Here is a 19,472-nt window from a genome sequence, read left to right as displayed (position 1 = left end):
AACAAGGTTTAGTATGCAAAGTTTTTTCTGTCATTTCTAAATACACACACACAAGATGAAATAAATGAGGCTACTTACATGTGTAAACAATATTCACAGAACTAAGGGTTTTGCAGAATCAGGCCTGATGATAATAAAAACAGAGGTAAAAGAATGAGGATTGTCCAGATATCTCGCACAGTAATGCATTTTCTTACTTTGTCTCTTTTGTGACACTTCATAGTTTTGAAAGAAGAAAGTGTAAGATAATGATTGTGATGTTATTATTAATTATTATTATTTAAACTAATTCAATATTGTGGAGCTAACAGAACAATAAGCAATTGATTATGGACTGTCTGTTAGTCTTATGCATCAGCCCCCGGCTTGCAATTAAATGTTAGTGATAGTCCCCAAAAAGGAGATAGAACTGGTCAGAAAACTGGAATTTCATTTTTGAAAATTGTATTCATTCCAAACAGGAACAAAAATATCCAAATTTTTGAAACTTCCTGTGAATCAAAAATTCCAAAACATCTTGATTCAGAACTGTTGAATCATTTTGTTTTGATAATGTTGAAACAATATAAAATATAATAAATATAATGTATGTTATATAATATATATATTAAAGTTAATATTTTAATCTAATATAAACATCAAATCTAAATTAATCAAAATGCTAAATTAAATCAAAATATTTTGACATTGAAACAAGAAAGCAGAAATGGTTCATTTTGACTTTTTTCTGCCTACATTTTTGTCAAAATCAAAATGTTGAATCAAAATGTTGTGATTTCGATAAAACTGCATTTTCAGAGAGTAAACTTAAGTCAAAATATTTTTGACCAGCTGCAAAGTAAAATGATCACTCAAATATCTGTTCATCTACAAGTTTCAAAGTGTAAAACTTGAACTCATGAATAGAAATGTCCACATGCATCATCATAAATTAATCTTCAGTGGAATGGCCTTCATCCCTCTCAATGCATGTCTCAGGTTTATGAAAGGCAAAGTGTTGCAATTTACAACATAGCTGATATTCATTAGCAAAGGGACAGGCAAGGGTACAGAGTATATTTGACCCTGCTTTATGAAGCAATGTAAACATTGCTGGAGCTGTCCTGTCTTCTCAGGATTTGTAGAGACAAGTCTAACCAAAGAGTGCCAAGCAGACTTCTTCCTTTTGTTGAAGAATCAAATCATATTGGGCTGAATTCTGGTTTATAGTAAGGCTCCTTTATACCTCTCTGGCAGTATAAAGGGCCCTAGTGTTATTTAGAATATGCCAATTACCTGTTTAAATGTAGCATGGCCAAAACAGTAACTGTAAAAAATGGCAGTTACCTCATTTTCTACTCCTTACACCCTGTTTAATTATACAAACCAACTTATTCTTCTATCAGCATGGCAGAGACATTATAGCAATAAGAAATAGTCTGCTTTATGTATGATCAGAATAATTGGCAGGTAAATTCTGGATTTAAGCATTTTTTATACAGTTTGATAGTAGTTGTTGATAGCACCTGATGCAGATAAACTCATCCTTTACTTTGTGATCTAAAGTTACGCTTGCAGTGCTAGAATTAGACAACTCTTGTTATGTTATTTTTTCCTATAAAGTGAACAAATTTGACACACAAATTCTGAAGGTTAAATATGAAACAGTAATATGTCATTTTTACTGAGCAACTTTTGTAACTATAAACATACTTTGTCTGATTTTCATCAAATGTTGCATCCATATAGAATTTTTCATGGATGGAGAGAAGGCTTTGTTTTGAGCCTTGTATCTAAAATATTTAATTATCTTTTCTGTGCCAATGCCAGACATTTGTATTGTATTCATGTGACTCCATCTGGTGGCTAATTTAACAATTCTAAATATGATGTCAGCTTTTCTTTTTTTAATACTCTGTGTAGCTCAGTGGCTAGGCTACTAGACTATAATCTGGCATGTTAGAGGTTCAAATCTTGATAAGGTGGTTGTTTTCATTTTTTAAAAACTCATTTTCCTCTTTGATACCAAAGACTACATTTTGATAAATTACTTTGCCTGAGTCAAATGGAAAAGTAAGTACTACCTAATCTGTTTTTCATTCAAAAGAACCCAACCATGTCAGAAAATAATTCATTAAAGGTTTGTTATCTACACAAAATCAAAGCCCTCTTATGTATCTATTTATGTGGACCTTAACACAGTCCTCTATAAATGCCTCACAAACATTCCTAAATTCATCCTCCTAACACCCCTGTGAGGTAGGAAAGTGTTATTCCAATTTTAATGGTAGGGAACTGAAGCTTAGAGCTAGAATTGAGAGCTTGGTTCTAATTTACCCTAAGGCCATTTTATACCCCCTTAGGGTATGTCTACACTACGGAATTAGGTCGAATTTATAGAAGTCATTTTTTTAGAAATCGGTTTTATATATTCGAGTGTGTGTGTCCCCACAGAAAATGCTCTAAGTGCATTAAGTGCATTAACTCGGCGGAGTGCTTCCACAGTACCGAGGCAAGCGTCGACTTCCGGAGTGTTGCACTGTGGGTAGCTATCCCACAGTTCCCGCAGTCTCCACTGCCCATTGGAATTCTGGGTTGAGATCCCAATGTCTGATGGTGCTAAAACATTGTTGCAGGTGGTTCTGGGTACATATCGTCATGCCCCCGTTCCCTCCCTCCCTCCGTGAAAGCAAGGGCAGACAATCGTTTCGCGCCTTTTTTCCTGAGATACCTGTGCAGACGACATACCACGGCAAGCATGGAGCCCGCTCAGGTAACCGTCACCGTATGTCTCCTGGGTACTGGCAGACGTGGTACTGCATTGTTACACAGTAGCAGCAACTCATTGCCTTCTGGCAGCAGACGGTGCAATACGACTGGTAGCCATCATCGTCATGTCCGACGTGCTCCTGGCCACGTCGGCAAGAAGCGCCTGGGCAGACATGCGTGCAGGGACTAAATTTGGAGTGACTTGACCAGGTCATTCTCTTTAGTCCTGCAGTCAGTCCTATTGAACCGTCTTATGGTGAGCAGGCAGGCGATATGGATTGCTAGCAGTCCTATTGTACCATCTTCTGCCGGGCAAGCAAGAGATTAGGATGGATAGCAGTCATATTGCACCATCTTCTGCTGGGCAGGTAAGAGATGAGGATGGCTAGCAGTCGTATTGCACCATCTTCTGCCGAGCAGCAATGAGATGTGGATGGCTTGCAGTCCTTCTGCACCGTCTGCTGCCAGCCAAAGATGTAAAAGATAGATGGAGTGGATCAAAACAAGAAATAGACCTCATTTGCTTCCCCCCCCTCCTCTGTCTAGGGGACTCATTCCTCTAGGTCACACTGCAGTCACTCACAGAGAAGATGCAGCGAGGTAAATCTAGCCATGTATCAATCAGAGGCCAGACTAACCTCCTTGTTCCAATAAGAACAATAACTTAGGTGCACCATTTCTTATTGGAACCCTCTGTGAAGTCCTGCCTGAAATACTCCTTGATGTAAAGCCACCCCCTTTGTTGATTTTAGCTCCCTGAAGCCAACCCTGTAAGCCATGTCATCAGTCGCCCCTCCCTCCGTCAGAGCAACGGCAGACAATCGTTCTGCGCCTTTTTTCTGTGCGGACGCCATACCAAGGCAAGCATGGAGGCCGCTCAGCTCACTTTGGCAATTAGAAGCACATTAAACACCACACACATTATCCAGCAGTATATGCAGCACCAGAACCTGGCAGAGCGATACTGGGTGAGGAGGCGACGTCAGCGCGGTCACGTGAGTAATCAGGAATAGAATCATAGAATCATAGAATATCAGGGTTGGAAGGGACCTCAGGAGGTCATCTAGTCCAACCCCCTGCTCAAAAGCAGGACCAATCCCCAATTAAATCATCCCAGCCAGGGCTTTGTCAAGCCTGACCTTAAAAACTTCTAAGGAAGGAGATTCCACCACCTCCCTAGGCAACGCATTCCAGTGTTTCACCACCCTCCTAGGGAAAAAGTTTTTCCTAATATCCAACCTAAACCTCCCCCACTGCAAATTGAGACCATTACTCCTTGTCCTGTCCTCTTCCACCACTGAGAATAGTCTAGAACCATCCTCTCTGGAACCACCTCTCAGGTAGTTGAAAGCAGCTATCAAATCCCCCCTCATTCTTCTCTTCTGCAGACTAAACAATCCCAGTTCCCTCAGCCTCTCCTCATAAGTCATGTGTTCCAGACCCCTAATCATTTTTGTTGCCCTTCGCTGGACTCTTTCCAATTTATCCACATCCTTCTTGTAGTGTGGGGCCCAAAACTGGACACAGTACTCCAGATGAGGCCTCACCAATGTTGAATAGAGGGGTCCCTCGATCTGCTCGCTATGCCCCTACTTATACATCCCAAAATGCCATTGGCCTTCTTGGCAACAAGGGCACATTGCTGACTCATATCCAGCTTCTCGTCCACTGTCACCCCTAGGTCCTTTTCCGCAGAACTGCTGCCTAGCCATTCGATCCCTAGTCTGTAGCTGTGCATTGGGTTCTTCCGTCCTAAGTGCAGGACTCTGCACTTATCTTTATTGAACCTCATCAGATTTCTTTTGGCCCAATCCTCCAATTTGTCTAGGTCCCTCTGTATCCTATCCCTCCCCTCCAGCGTATCTACCACTCCTCCCAGTTTAGTATCATACGCAAATTTGCTGAGAGTGCAATCCACACCATCCTCCAGATCATTTATGAAGATATTGAACAAAACCGGCCCCAGGACCAACCCCTGGGGCACTCCACTTGACACCGGCTGCCAACTAGACATGGAGCCATTGATCACTACCCGTTGAGCCCGACAATCTAGCCAACATTCTACCCACCTTATAGTGCATTCATCCAGCCCATACTTCTTTAACTTGCTGACAAGAATACTGTGGGAGACCATGTCAAAAGCTTTGCTAAAGTCAAGAAACAATACATCCACTGCTTTCCCTTCATCCACAGAACCAGTAATCTCATCATAGAAGGCGATTAGATTAGTCAGGCATGACCTTCCGTTTGTGAATCCATGCTGACTGTTCCTGATCACTTTCCTCTCATGTAAGTGCTTCAGGATTGATTCTTTGAGGACCTGCTCCATGATTTTTCCGGGGACTGAAGTGAGGCTGACTGGCCTGTAGTTCCCAGGATCCTCCTTCTTCCCTTTTTTAAAGATTGGCACTACATTAGCCTTTTTCCAGTCATCCGGGACTTCCCCCGTTCGCCACGAGTTTTCAAAGATAATGGCCAATGGCTCTGCAATCACAGCCGCCAGTTCCTTTAGCACTCTCGGATGCAACTCGTCCGGCCCCATGGACTTGTGCACGTCCAGCTTTTCTAAATAGTCCCTAACCACCTCTTTCTCCACAGAGGGCTGGCCATCTATTCCCCATGTTGTGATGCCCAGCGCAGCAGTCTGAGAGCTGACCTTGTTGGTGACATGGACACAGATTTCTCTGAAAGCATGGGCCCTGCCAATGCATGCATCATGGTGCTAATGGGGCAGGTTCATGCTGTGGAACACCGATTCTGGGCTCGGGAAACAAGCACAGACTGGTGGGACCACATAGTGTTGCAGGTCTGGCACGATTCCCAGTGGCTGCGAAACTTTCGCATGCGTAAGGGCACTTCCATGGAACTTTGTGACTTGCTTTCCCCTGCCCTGAAGCGCATGAATACCAAGATGAGAGCAGCCCTCACAGTTGAGAAGCGAGTGGCGATAGCCCTGTGGACGTTTGCAACGCCAGACAGCTACCAGTCAGTTGGGAATCAATTTGGAGTGGGCAAATCTACTGTTGGGGCTGCTGTGATGCAAGTAGCCCATGCAATCAAAGATCTGCTGATATCAAGGGTAGTGACCCTGGGAAATGTGCAGGTCATAGTGGATGGCTTTGCTGCAATAGGATTCCCTAACTGTGGTGGGGCCTTAGACGGAACACATATCCCTATCTTAGCACTGGAGCACCAAGCCGGCGAGTACATAAACCGCAAGGGGTACTTTTCAATAGTGCTGCAAGCTCTGGTGGATCACAAGGGACGTTTCACCAACATCAACATGGGATGGCCGGGAAAGGCACATGACGCTCACATCTTTAGGAACTCTGGTCTGTTTCAAAAGCTGCAGGAAGGGACTTTATTCCCAGACCAGAAAATAACTGTTGGGGATGTTGAAATGCCTATATGTATCCTTGGGGACCCAGCCTACCCCTTAATGCCATGGCTCATGAAGCCGTACACAGGCAGCCTGGACAGTAGTTAGGAGCTGTTCAACTACAGGCTGAGCAAGTGCAGAATGGTGGTAGAATGTGCATTTGGACGTTTAAAGGCGCGCTGGCGCAGTTTACTGACTTGCTTAGACCTCAGCGAAACCAATATTCCCACTGTTATTACTGCTTGCTGTGTGCTCCACAATATCTGTGAGAGTAAGGGGGAGACATTTATGGCGGGGTGGGAGGTTGAGGCAAATCGCCTGGCTGCTGGTTACGCGCAGCCAGACACCAGGGCGGTTAGAAGAGCACAGGAGGGCGCGGCACGCATCAGAGAAGCTTTGAAAACCAGTTTCATGACTGGCCAGGCTACGGTGTGAAAGTTCTCTTTGTTTCTCCTTGATGAAACCCCCCGCCCCTTGGTTCACTCTACTTCCCTGCAAGCTAACCACCCTCCCCTCCTCCCTTTAATCATTGCTTGCAGAGGCAATAAAGTCATTGTTGCTTCACATTCATGCATTCTTTATTCATTCATCACACAAATAGGGGGATGACAACCAAGGTAGCCCAGGAGGGGTGGTGGAGGAGGGAAGGAAAATGCCACACAGCACTTTAAAAGTTTACAACTTTAAAATTTATTGAATGCCAGCCTTCTTTTTTTGGGGCAATCCTCTGTGGCGGAGTGGCTGGTTGGCTGGTGGCCCCCCCACCGCGTTCTTGGGCGTCTGGGTGTGGAGGCTATGGAACTTGGGGAGGAGGGTGGTTGGTTACACAGGGGCTGTAGTGGCAGTCTGTGCTCCAGCTGCCTTTGCTGCAGCTCAACCATACACTGGAGCATACTGGTTTGATCCTCCAGCAGCCTCAGCACTGAATGCTGCCTCCTCTCATCACTCTGCCTCCACATTTGAACTTCAGCCCTGTCTTCAGCCCGCCACCTCTCCTCCCGGTCATTTTGTGCTTTCCTCCTCTCTGACATTATTTGCCTCCACGCATTCGTCTGTGCTCTGTCAGTGTGGGAGGACAGCATGAGCTCAGAGAACATTTCATCACGAGTGCGTTTTTTTTTCTTTCTAATCTTCACTAGCCTCTGGGAAGGAGAAGATCCTGTAATCATTGAAACACATGCAGCTGGTGGAGGAAAAAAAAGTGACAGCGGTATTTAAAAAGACACATTTTATAAAACAGTGGCTACACTCTTTCAGGGTAAACCTTGCTGTTAACATTACATACATAGCACATGTGCTTTCATTACAAGGTCGCATTTTGCCTCCCCCCACCGCGTGGCTACCCCCTCAACCCTCCCCAATCCCTGTGGCTAACAGCGGGGAACATTTCTGTTTAGCCACAGGCAAACAGCTCAGCAGGAACGGGCTCCTCTGAATGTCCCCTGAAGAAAAGCACCCTATTTCAACCAGGTGACTATGAATGATATCTCACTCTCCTGAGGATAACACAGAGAGATAAAGAACGGATGTTGTTTGAATGCCAGCAAACATACACTGCAATGCTTTGTTGTACAATGATTCCCGAGTACATGTTACTGGCCTGGAGTGGTAAAGTGTCCTACCATGAAGGACGCAATAAGGCTGCCCTCCCCAGAAACCTTTTGCAAAGGCTTTGGTAGTACATCCAGGAGAGCCGCGAATGCCAGGGCAAAGTAATCCTTTCACATGCTTGCTTTTAAACCATGTATAGTATTTTAAAAGGTACACTCACCGGAGCTCCCTTCTCCACCTGCCGGGTCCAGGAGGCAGCCTTGGGTGGGTTCGGGGGGTACTGGCTCCAGGTCCAGGGTGAGAAACATTTCCTGGCTTTCGGGAAAACTGGTTTCTCCACTTGCTTGCTGTGAGGTATCTACAACCTCATCATCATCATCATCTTCTTCGTCCCCAAAACCTGCTTCCGTGTTGCCTCCATCTCCATTGAAGGAGTCAAACAACACGGCTGGGGTAGTGGTGGCTGAACCCCCTAAAATGGCAAGCAGCTCATCATAGAAGCGGCATGTTTGGGGCTCAGACCCGGAGCGGCCGTTCGCCCCTTTGGTTTTCTTGTAGGCTTGCCTCAGCTCCTTAAGTTTCACGCGGCACTGCTTCGGATCCCTGTTATGGCCTCTGTCCTTCATGCCCTGGGAGATTTTGACAAAGGTTTTGGCATTTCAAAAACTGGAACGGAGTTCTGATAGCACGGATTCTGCTCCCCACACAGCGATCAGATCCCGTACCTCCCGTTCAGTCCATGCTGGAGCTCTGTTGCGATTCTGGGACTCCATCATGATCATCTCTGCTGATGAGCTCTGCATGGTCACCTGCAGCTTGCCACTCTGGCCAAACAGGAAATGAGATTCAAAAGTTCGCAGTTCTTTTCCTGTCTACCTGGCCAGTGCATCTGAGTTGAGAGTGCTGTCCAGAGCGGTCACAATGGAGCACTCTGGGATAGCTCCCAGAGGCCAATACCGTCAAATTGTGTCCACAGTACCCCAAATTCGACCTGGCAAGGCCGATTTAAGCGCTAATCCACTTGTCAGGGGTGGAGTACGGAAATCGATTTTAAGAGCCCTTTAAGTCGAAATAAAGGGCTTCATCGTGTGGATGGGTGCCGGTTTACATCGATTTAACACTGCTAAATTCGACCTAAAGTCCTAGTGTAAACCAGGGCTGAGTCATGTAAGGAGGTTAACTGAATGAATTGAGAAGAGTGCTTATGCTTTTGCTTTACCTTCTAAGGACAGATTAACACATTTTAACCTCTTTTTTTATAAAACAGAGTATTATTTCATAAAGGAAGAATTGTCATTTTTTCAAAATATTGTACAGCTGTGCTCATTATGCAGTTTCAAGGCCTTATTCATTTATAATAAAGCATATACAAATAGGACACCTTGGTTTTGATTTTTTTATACATGAATCATACTTATTGTGGATCCTATTAAATGCCGACACACACACCCTCACTGGCATGGAGTCACAACAATGACGCAAATTGAACATAAGCATATTGTGTACTTCTGCTGTCTGGTATAGACAGTTCCAACTATATGTGCCCATACCACGCTCTGCTTTGTTGTTGTCTGACCTGTATTGGACCTGCTGTGTCTTCACACTGGAGGCCAGACTGAAAATGAAAGCTGCAAGCACAAATGCCTGTGTAGCTTCGTATACAGGATCGGGGCATTGATTTATGAAACCTTTCCACCCAACGGTGTTCCACGTAAGACTTGATCTATAGCAAAGAAAGTGTACATGAAGTGTTGCCCTTAGACACAATTGGGTCGAGTTGTGCCCATTCACATATTCAAGCCAGGACCACAGGGACCTGAACAGCTTTGGGGATGCACCCGATAGCCTGATTTTCAAAAGCTGTGTGCCAACAATTTTAGGCTTAGTAACATCCACTCAAGGCTCATTGGTAGGTGACAACAGCTTGCAGGTCTTTGGGGGAAGATGGGGATGCGGGTGGGGTGACCAGCTAATAATATTATTCGGCCAGGTTCTTAGCAGGTGTAAATCGGTGTAGCTCCGTCAAAGCAGTAAAGTCACAGATATACAACAGCTGAAAATCTCCCCCATTGGCTCCCATGATTCCTTGGAAAAATCCTGTGACTATAAATCCTAATGTAATAAGTGTATGGTAACAATAGGTGCATCTACACTGGAACTGGAGATGTAATTTCCAGCTCAGGTAGACATACCTGTGCTAGTGTTGATTGAGCTAGCACGCTAAAAATAGAGTGTAGCTTTAGCAGCACATATGAGGGGATGGGCTAGCTGCCTGAGTACATACCTTGGGTCCTGTGCAGAATTGTACCTGAGTGGCTAGTCCATCTCACTGCTGGTACTGCCATAACTACACTACTTCGATCAGAGTTAGCAGGGTATTACACATTTCAGCTCCGGTGTGGACATGCCAAATAACTATGGGAGTCATAGGAACATAAGAATGGCCATGCTGGATCAGTCCAATGTGTCCTGTCTTCCAGTGTCCTGTCTTCCAACCGTGGCCAGTGCTTGATACTTCGGGGGAATGAACAGAGCAATTATTGAGTGATCCATCCCCAGTCATCCAGTCCCAGCACCTGGCAGTCAGAGGTTTAGGAACACCCAGAGCATAGGGTTGCATCCTGACCATCTTGGCTAATAGCTGTTGATGTACCTATCTTCCATTTACTTATCTAATTCTTTTTTTGAATCCCGTTATGTTTTTGGCCTTCACAACATCTCCTGGCAACGAATTCCACATGTTATTGTGTGAAGAAGAACTTCCTTATGTTTGTTTTAAACCTGCTTGTTAGGATATAGATATTCAGTCCTGTCTGTAAAGGTCTATACTCTAAGAATTTAGGTGTATTCTTATCACTTAGCTAGTTATAGAGGTACAAAAGAAAAGAATCAAAATCACTGTCTGACTGTACAAGGCCTTTTCTCACTGTGACAGTCTGAGACCCTGTTCTTAGGCTACAGAGTAGCAGCCGTGTTAGTCTGTATTCACAAAAAGAAAAGGAGGACTAGTGGCACCTTAGAGACTAACCAATTTTATTTGAGCATAAGCTTTCGTGAGCTACAGCCCACCTCCTGTATGAAACTGGGGGGGGGGGGAGGAAGGGGAGGAAGGCAGCAGCCCTTCCCCCCCCCCCCCCCGCTGCCCCTTCCTAACTGGCGCCCTTGCTATTGACCAGTTCAGCATTTCTCCTTTTGGGTAAGGATACTAACTCCCGTCTGTTAAATTCTCTGTGTGTTCTATCTCAGGACAATTTGTTTCTCACAGCCAACTGAAGGTGAACTGCACACCAATTGCAGCTAATCTGTATACTGTCCAATGATGGTTAGCAGAGGGTACTCTGTACATTTATGGTGCATCTCTATCTGCTTAGCTGTGACCAGAATGTCACACTGAACCAGACAGCTATGGATCTGATGTGTGAACCTCGGTTTAATTTGGATGGGTGCACAGCTGGATTTTATATACACAATCTTCTGAAACTCTAGCCCTCTACATTCTTTTGGATACAGACTTATATGTTTGGTACATTGCTCCAATTGTACACCATCATGTACATAAATAATAATAAGGGCACATAGAATATCACTTGTGTGGAATGGACACACTTTCATTTACCAGCACGGAATCTATATTATTAACTATTATTTATCCATCCATGTTCTTAGAGAACCCATGCCACATTTTAGCTTAGAGTTTATACAAAAGAAGCGACCACAACAGCATGTAGAATCTAACTGACCAGAGCATCCTGAAAGAGAAGAATGCCAGATACACTGTTGCTGGAGAGCCTACTGCTGTACCTAAATAACATTGTAGGAACATAAGCCAAAAAAAACGGCAGTGCAAAATATTCTTTGCTTTTACTGAAGTGAAACAAAATGCTGCATCAAATAAAAATAAACAGACAAATCAATAATTTAAAGACAGTAATTTAAATGAGCACAGGATAAAACAACCAGAGGGTGAAATAGAGCCTATGTTATATTGTGCAGCTGTTCTGGTTATTGTGTGCTGTAGGGACTCAACCCTGCAAAATGTGCAGTACTCTCATCTCCCTGGCAATGGAGGGTGCTTAGCAACCTACAGAATCAGGCCCTTGACTTATGCACTGTGTTTTCATAAAGCTTCTCCTCTTGGTCATGCAGAAAGCTAGCAACATCATGAGGGTTTCATTCTCTTTGTTTTTTGTATTGGTTTTCAACCCAGCATTTCTAATCTTTTTGAGTCAGATTCGGTCCTCATACATGCAGTTGCAGTAGTGATGGATGGGTACATACATACATCCAAGAACAGAATCTGGCCTTTTCTCATTAATGCCCATCTTTTCATGCGCACTTTTGTCGATGACAATTTATTCACACAGGTTTAGCTGTCATAAGGTCTGCAACTGCAGCAAAGAATTATAGTTACAGACAACGTTTTCTTTGTTATGTGTTTGCTAATCCAGGGATCTCAACCTGGGGAGAGTATAGGGTTGCAACCACCCTTCCTTTCTTTATGGCTACTTGGGAAAGTGAGTCCCAACACTTTTTTCTCTTGTCACCTGGAGGCATGGTGTGGGAAAGGTTAACCCATGACTGGTTTCAGAGTAGCAGCCGTGTTAGTCTGTATTTGCAAAAAGAAAAGGAGTACTTGTGGCACCTCAGAGACTAGCTTTCGTGAGCTACAGCTCACTTCATCGGATGCATTCAGTGTACACTGAATGCATCCGATGAAGTGAGCTGTAGCTCACGAAAGCTTATGCTCAAATAAATTTGTTAGTCTCTGAGGTGCCACAAGTACTCCTTTCCTTTTCTTTTTGTTACCATGACTGATCACTCTCGTTACAGTGTGTATGGTAACAACCATTGTTTCATGTTCTCTGTGTATATAAATCCCCGCACTGTATTTTCCACTGAATGCAACCTGTTAACATGACTATATTCCTATATTGGTTAATTCTGTGAGTGGGCGTGGCTTGCAATCACGGTCAAGGAGGGACTTTAAAAAAAGGATGTTTTTAAAAAAAATTGCTTGATTTGATAATGAAACCCAGGTCTGGTAGTATTACACAATGCAGTTATGCCTAGTAAAATCCTTAGCAATCAAACAAATTATGCAAAGGGAAGATCAGGTGGTAACAACAACCCCCATTATATATTTTTTTATATAGCCAGCATGTCCCTGTGGCCTGTGCTGCTTCCCGCAGCTCCCATTGGCAGGGAATGGCAAACCACAGCCACTGGGAGCTGCAGGTGGCCATGCAAATGTAAACAAACTGTCTGGTGGCCCACCAGCTGATTACCCTGACTGGCTGTGTGCGGCCCACGCACCGCAGGTTGCCCACCACTGGTCTAGAAAGCCGCAGACTTGTACTGCTGTTTGCAGCTGGGGGACACTTATATGTGCTGGTGTAATGTCTTCCAGACAGAGTTGCCGACCTGCAGGTTCACTCTGGGGAAACAGTCTCCAAACTGAACAGTAGTTGTGATGCTGGTAAAGTAAAAACTATCTATGCCAGTAATAACAAGTATTGAGTGGTGGCTGAAGATGCCCACTTCTGGTATGGAACCAGGGAACTTTATTTTAATTGGCCTATGTTTCACACCTAAATTTCCCATGGTAATAAATGAAAAGATTTTTATATATTGCATCAGTTTTTTATAATGTAATAAAAGCAAAGTTAGAATTGCAGATGGATGCTTTAAAGGCAAAGCAAGCTCATAATGTGAAATTACACCCTGGTGGACTATACCATAGGAGGTCAGCTTGCACCCCCTGGTTCGTACTTTGAGTCTAGTATTAATGGTGGTTCAAATGATTGCAACTACTGTGGTCTTGCGAATGTATTGCTGCGTAGTGAACTTAAAAAAGAAAGCAGAAAAACAGGAATATAATGCAAATATAAAAAAGAAAAACAAAAGCAGTGGAATGTAGGCCAGTCTTGACATGAGTAAAATTGACATGGGTGAGGCCTCATTTCCTGGGAGACAGGATTAGGGAGGTAAATGGAGCCACAGGCTGGAAACAAAATGTTTGTACTAGCTAAGATAAGAGAGAACATCCAGGGAACCATTTACAATGGACAAGATAACAATGGATAAAATAAGTCTGGAATGTAAAATGAGGTAAAGAGTAAATTGTGCACAGACAGTGCATGCTGTACAGGTATTGGTTCCTACAAAGTGACCAAGGCTATCCCAAAACATGTGACACAATGTACAGTAAATGCAATGTAATGTGTAAATGTATATCAAAGAAGAGGTTTGCTGTGTAACTCTGGTTGTGTGGTATGCCCTATTCCCACCCCATATGCTTGAGTCTGATCAACTCAGGGTAGTTTTGCTGAGTGATGAGAGTGGAGTCAAACTGAGCTCCTGGAGACCCAAGTAGAAGGAGTATCGGGGGAGCACCAATAGTTATGAACTGTTGGTCAGAGTAACATATAATTATGATGCCACATATGTGGGGGAAGATCTTGTTATTTCAGGTTGGAACCAGTCATACTGATCTAATTCCTAAACAGGAGTAGTTAATTCTGTTTGAAATATGATTTCATATTTGGAGAAATCACATTTGGACATAAAAACTAACATACAAGTCATATTATGTTTATAAGATGTGCTTTTCATTATCTCTCAGTGAAGAGAAACTGACAACATTGTTTTGATGTGTTAAGCAGGGTGACATTAAAGGTGACTAATAAGAGTATGCTGCCATTACAAAGTTTCAGGTATACTTACTGAAAGCAACAGACTATCCTTTTAAGAATACCCATCTGAAGAACACCCACCTACAGCAAAACTTCAAAGGAAGGGTAGAAAATATATTTCAGGCCAGGATTTTGGAAGTGAATCAAAGAAATATGGATAGCATTAAACCATGAAGAAGCTTAAGGAAATACAAACAAACAAACAAAATGGATTCAATATGTGCAAAAAAATATTGCAATGGATATGGATGAAAAACAAGCCATACTATCTGGGGAAACTAGTGAAACAAAGAAGGTTTTAGAAACACCCTAAGGAAAAAATTACATACAAGAACAGAAAAAAATATGTGGATGTACAACCTAGCCGTGAAACACTTTTAATGTCCTGTTTAGCATTTTATCACTCCCACTATCCTTAGCTATCTAGGCCCTTCCGAGCCCTTTTATTTAAATTACTCAATTCAGTTTTTCATTGTTTAAGACACTTCCCAAGACCTCACTAGCTACTAAATCCTGAGACTGTAACTCTTCTATTTTATCTTCCAGAGTAACACATTTCTTTTTCTCCAAAACTCTAAGCTTATCTTTTATGGTTTTTGCACTTATTTCTTAACTTGGTATACTTGGACTGCAAAGCTGTACTCGGTAAATACCGTCCTTGAAGAACAGCTGCTTTTTACTTTGAATTTATGCAAATAGGTAATAGACACTGTGTTCTCTCCTGACCTTTCAGGATTTTTTTTTTTACTTTGTTTTTTCTTTACAACTTTGATTTGCTCTTTATGCTGTTTGCCTTCTTCTCTCAAGGTGGCACATTTTATTTGTAAAGTTTTAGCCATGAGAAATAATTCTTGTAAAACTGCTGCTTTGATTTGGACTTTTTTTCCCTTAGAATCAACACGGTTAGTAAAATTTACCTTTACAAGCACAATTCAAGCAGGTCTTTCTACTAATCATCATGTTGGGTTTTTTTTCCCTCCGTAGTCAGGTATCACTGATTTTAAAGTATTTAAAATTGTTATTTCACCAGGATGAGTAGGTGTCTTCATAGCATATGCAGTTCTCGTTAGTCCAGAATCACTGTTACATTGTGTCACAGTTTAGAGCAACTGCACCATACTTCCCCTCAGTGGTTCAGCAAGGGTACCCACTCTGAAGTTACCAGATCCCCAGTCATTGCCTTTCTTGGGTGGAGATCCACGTGTCTCTCTCCCTCCTGACTGGAATATATCCAGGCTGCATAGTTCCCTGCCTTCACTCTGTTATTCCCAGCAGAGACAGGTGACCTAAGCACACCTGCTTGCTTTCTCTTCAGAGGCTGATAACTTGTCAGCTGTCTAAATGGGCCATTTTGATTATCACTACAAAAGTTTTTTTCTCCTGCCAATAATAGCTCATCTTAATTAATTAGCCTCTTACTCCACCTTTTCATGTTTTCTGTATATATATATATATATATATATATATATATATATACATATCTTCTTACTATATGTTCCATTCTATGCATCTGATGAAGTGGGCTGTAGCTCACAAAAGCTTATGCTCAGATAAATTTGTTAGTCTCTAAGGTGCCACTAGTACTCCTTTTCTTTTTGCCAATACAGACTAACAGGGCTGCTACTCTGAAACCACTCAGAAAATGGTTAGTCTCCCCTTTATACAGTTCAGGGGTCTTTGAACTGGAGTTTCCAGGAGCAGATAATTACCACACAATGAGTTTTCCTCCCCAGGGCATAGCTTCAAAAGAGTCAATTCAAAGTGGGTGATTTACATTCCTTTTACCCTGAGGAACTTCTTAGGAATTCCACTTCAAAAGGCATTGTTCCAAAAAGCCCTCTGAAGTTCCTAATATCTTCCAGACATTGCATTAGTCATGGTATGTCTACACTAGAAACATTACAGTGACATTGCTGCAGCACTTCCTACAGCAGCAGAAGGGGCTTTCCTGTCCCTGAGGGCTTGTCTACATTTAAAACGCTGCACCTGCACCACTGTAGTGCTTCAGTGATGACACAGCCTACCCCGATAGGAGGGGTTCTCCCATTGTCATGGGTATTCCCCCTCCCTGAGAAGCAGTAGCTAGGTCAGTGGAAGAATTCTCACATCGACCTAGAGTTGTAAACATCAGGGATTAGGTTGGTTTAACTGTGTTGCTCAGGAGTGTGGCTTTTTCACACCCCAGAGTGACGTAGTTATACCAATCTAATTTCCTAGTGAAAACCAGACCTGCAGTAAATTCTCCTCTCAGTTTCAGAGCTGTAGCCAGGTTGATGGAAGAATTCTTCTGTCAACCTAGCAGTGTCTACATCAGGTCTTAAATTCGCTTAACTACATCACCCAGAGTGTGACATTTTTCACAGCTCTGAGCATGTAGTTAAGACGATCTAACTTTGTAACTAACTAACTTTGTAGTCTAGAGTTAGACTACCCTCAGTGGCCTAGAGAAGTTATGTAGATACAATTCCACAATAACACATACACAATGGCATTTTTAATACAATGGTCCCCAGAGGTATTATACCTAATTGAATAAGCTTTAACTGAATTCAATAACATTAATTCAGGATATTGCAGGAAATTATCAGTCAGTCACACATTAGTCATGCTATTTCAGACCTGAAGTAGAATAATCTTTCCCACAGGCAAATATCTCCCAAGTGGAATAGTTCCACATCCAGAGCCCACAGAAAAGGGCACTGGTCAGAATGCTCCTTAAGGTTAATTTGTTTGACATTATTTTGTCTGGCTCTATGCTGCAATGCAAGAAGCCTCTTGTGAAATCAATATATACAACCATTTGCCATAGTGTATGGTACAACTCAGGCCAGTAAGAGATTTAGGAATTGATCCTGAATCATTTAGTTCACCAAAACGCTTACTGACTTAATGTAAGTATGGGGGAATGCAAGAAATGCAGGTCTTGGTCCCAGTTTGGAAGTCTGGATTTTTCTCTGTAAATGTACATTGAAATGGTAGCTCATGCGGCACATAAGTGTCTGACATTTTCTGAGAAGGCAGTGTATATTTTTTCTACATGCATTGCTTAGCATAGGTTTATAGATAGTGATCATTTTTCAAAAATAAAAGTCTACTATCTATCAGAGCTGTTTGTAGTATTAGGTTTCACAAATGTGCACTGTTATAACTCATATGCGTATTTCAAAATCCTAAAAGGGAAAGCAACAATATTTCTGTCTCTAATTTTAGCATGATCTGCTTTTCTTCTGGTTGCCTTTCCAAACACCTCAGGCCAGACACATCAGTAAATTAGATTATGCTAAAATGCATATTAATGAAGCTCAAGCAATGGTTCCCCAAAGGGACAGTAAAGCTATATATAGCTCTTTTTTTTCCTCTTGGTTAATATGCCTTTCAACACATTTAGCTCCTGCTAAAATCCTTCAGAACTGTAAAGAAAATACTGGGAAATGATCAAATAAATGAGTTTCTGATGTTTTTAAAGCATGTAAATGATCCCCTTGTATAGTATTCTCATTTAATGGTGTGCTATTTCAAAAGAAATATGCTAGAAATGACCTCTTTTTCACCTGATGTGTCCTACATGGGAAACTCAATATCAGTGCTCCAGGAGTGGGGAAAGAGGACATGTTCTCCACTAGTTCCTTACCCTCATTTCTGTATTTCCCCCAGTAAAAAATAATGGCTATTATTGTAATTAATAATAGGAGGGCAACAACCACCTAGCACATAGCACTCTCCACAACAGAGTGGAGAGACAAAGTTCTGGTGAAGGACACTGGGATAAATCCCCATTCTTAAGAAAAGAGACATGGAATCTTAAATATCCATGCAGTGCACACAGAACCTCAGTTTTTTAAGGTCTCGTGTAAAAGACTCATACGCACTAAACAGGGAACTCAATTTATCAACCACATATGAATAGGGAAGAGTCAGCCCTGCCAGTATTCAAACCAACAGTATAGGAAATCAAGTTGTTTCAAACCTAATACACGGGCCACTAATTTTGTAGTTGATTGTGCCAGTTGGTCTAAGTAGCTATAGTTAATCAGATTATAAATGGTTGTGGGGTTGATCACCTTTTATTGTCACATATATCTAACATTTGGGTTTGGGCTGAAATTTTTTCATACTTAGCATTAGGGAAGTAATGGGAAGTAATGATGGGCCACTGGACCGGGACTTTGTGATCCAGTTTCTATTTCTGAAAAGCACTATATAAGAGCTAGGTTTTATTATTAGACAAAATATAAATGTATTAGGCCATCTTTGAAGTGAATGATTAAAAAAAGTATGTATAGGTTCCAGTCTATGACTAGGGCTCCTAGGCTTATAGTCAAAAAACCCAATAATAATAATAATAGACCTCTCACTGTGAAAAAACAAAAACAAAAACTGTGTACCTTTTTAGAATGAGGACTAGTGTCACTGCTAGGCCTGAAAAAGAACTGTTTGGAAATGTTGAAAGGAATGCTTATCTGAAAACAGCACCCTGCACGTACACAGTAGAAATGTCTACTGTCCGTGCGGGGGCACTTGTAAATATGCAAACAGATTTCCAACCATGGCTACTGATTTGGGTGCCCAATTTAAGGCATCTCAAGATCAGCACACAATAACAGTGACATCCAAAATCAGGGGCTGCTCTTGAAATTGTTCGCTGAAGGATATTTGTATGCAGAGCTCAGAGTGGGGTGATAAGAATTCAATAAACAGCCACAACAGTATAAATACAAAATGTAAGATCTACCTCTATTTAATTAAATTGTTCCTTTCTCTGCTCTCCATTTCTTTCCCACCAGCCCATTGACACTGAATTCCTTAGCATTCCAAATTCTTGCCCCTCCCATAATGCTTTGCAAATGACAGTGAAATGTGAATGTTTTTAAGTTTCATTCTCAGTGTTTTGTTTTGTTATTTTTAATTATTTTCCCCACAATTAAACACGCTAAATTCCTTTCCCTGTCCTCCCGCCACTGTAATTAGTAGAATTATTATAACACCTAAGAGCTGTAGTCATGGCTCAGGACCCCAATGTGCTAGCCCCCCATTGTGCTCCACCCACACTGAGCCCAGCCCCCATTCCAGAATCATTGTGCTCTCCTCCCCCACAAAACACA

Source organism: Caretta caretta, chromosome 1 (assembly GCF_965140235.1).
Source record: "Caretta caretta isolate rCarCar2 chromosome 1, rCarCar1.hap1, whole genome shotgun sequence".
NCBI classification, from domain to species: domain Eukaryota; kingdom Metazoa; phylum Chordata; order Testudines; family Cheloniidae; genus Caretta; species Caretta caretta.
The sequence above is the reverse complement of the archived record's forward strand: the minus strand, read 5'-3'. Positions refer to the sequence as shown.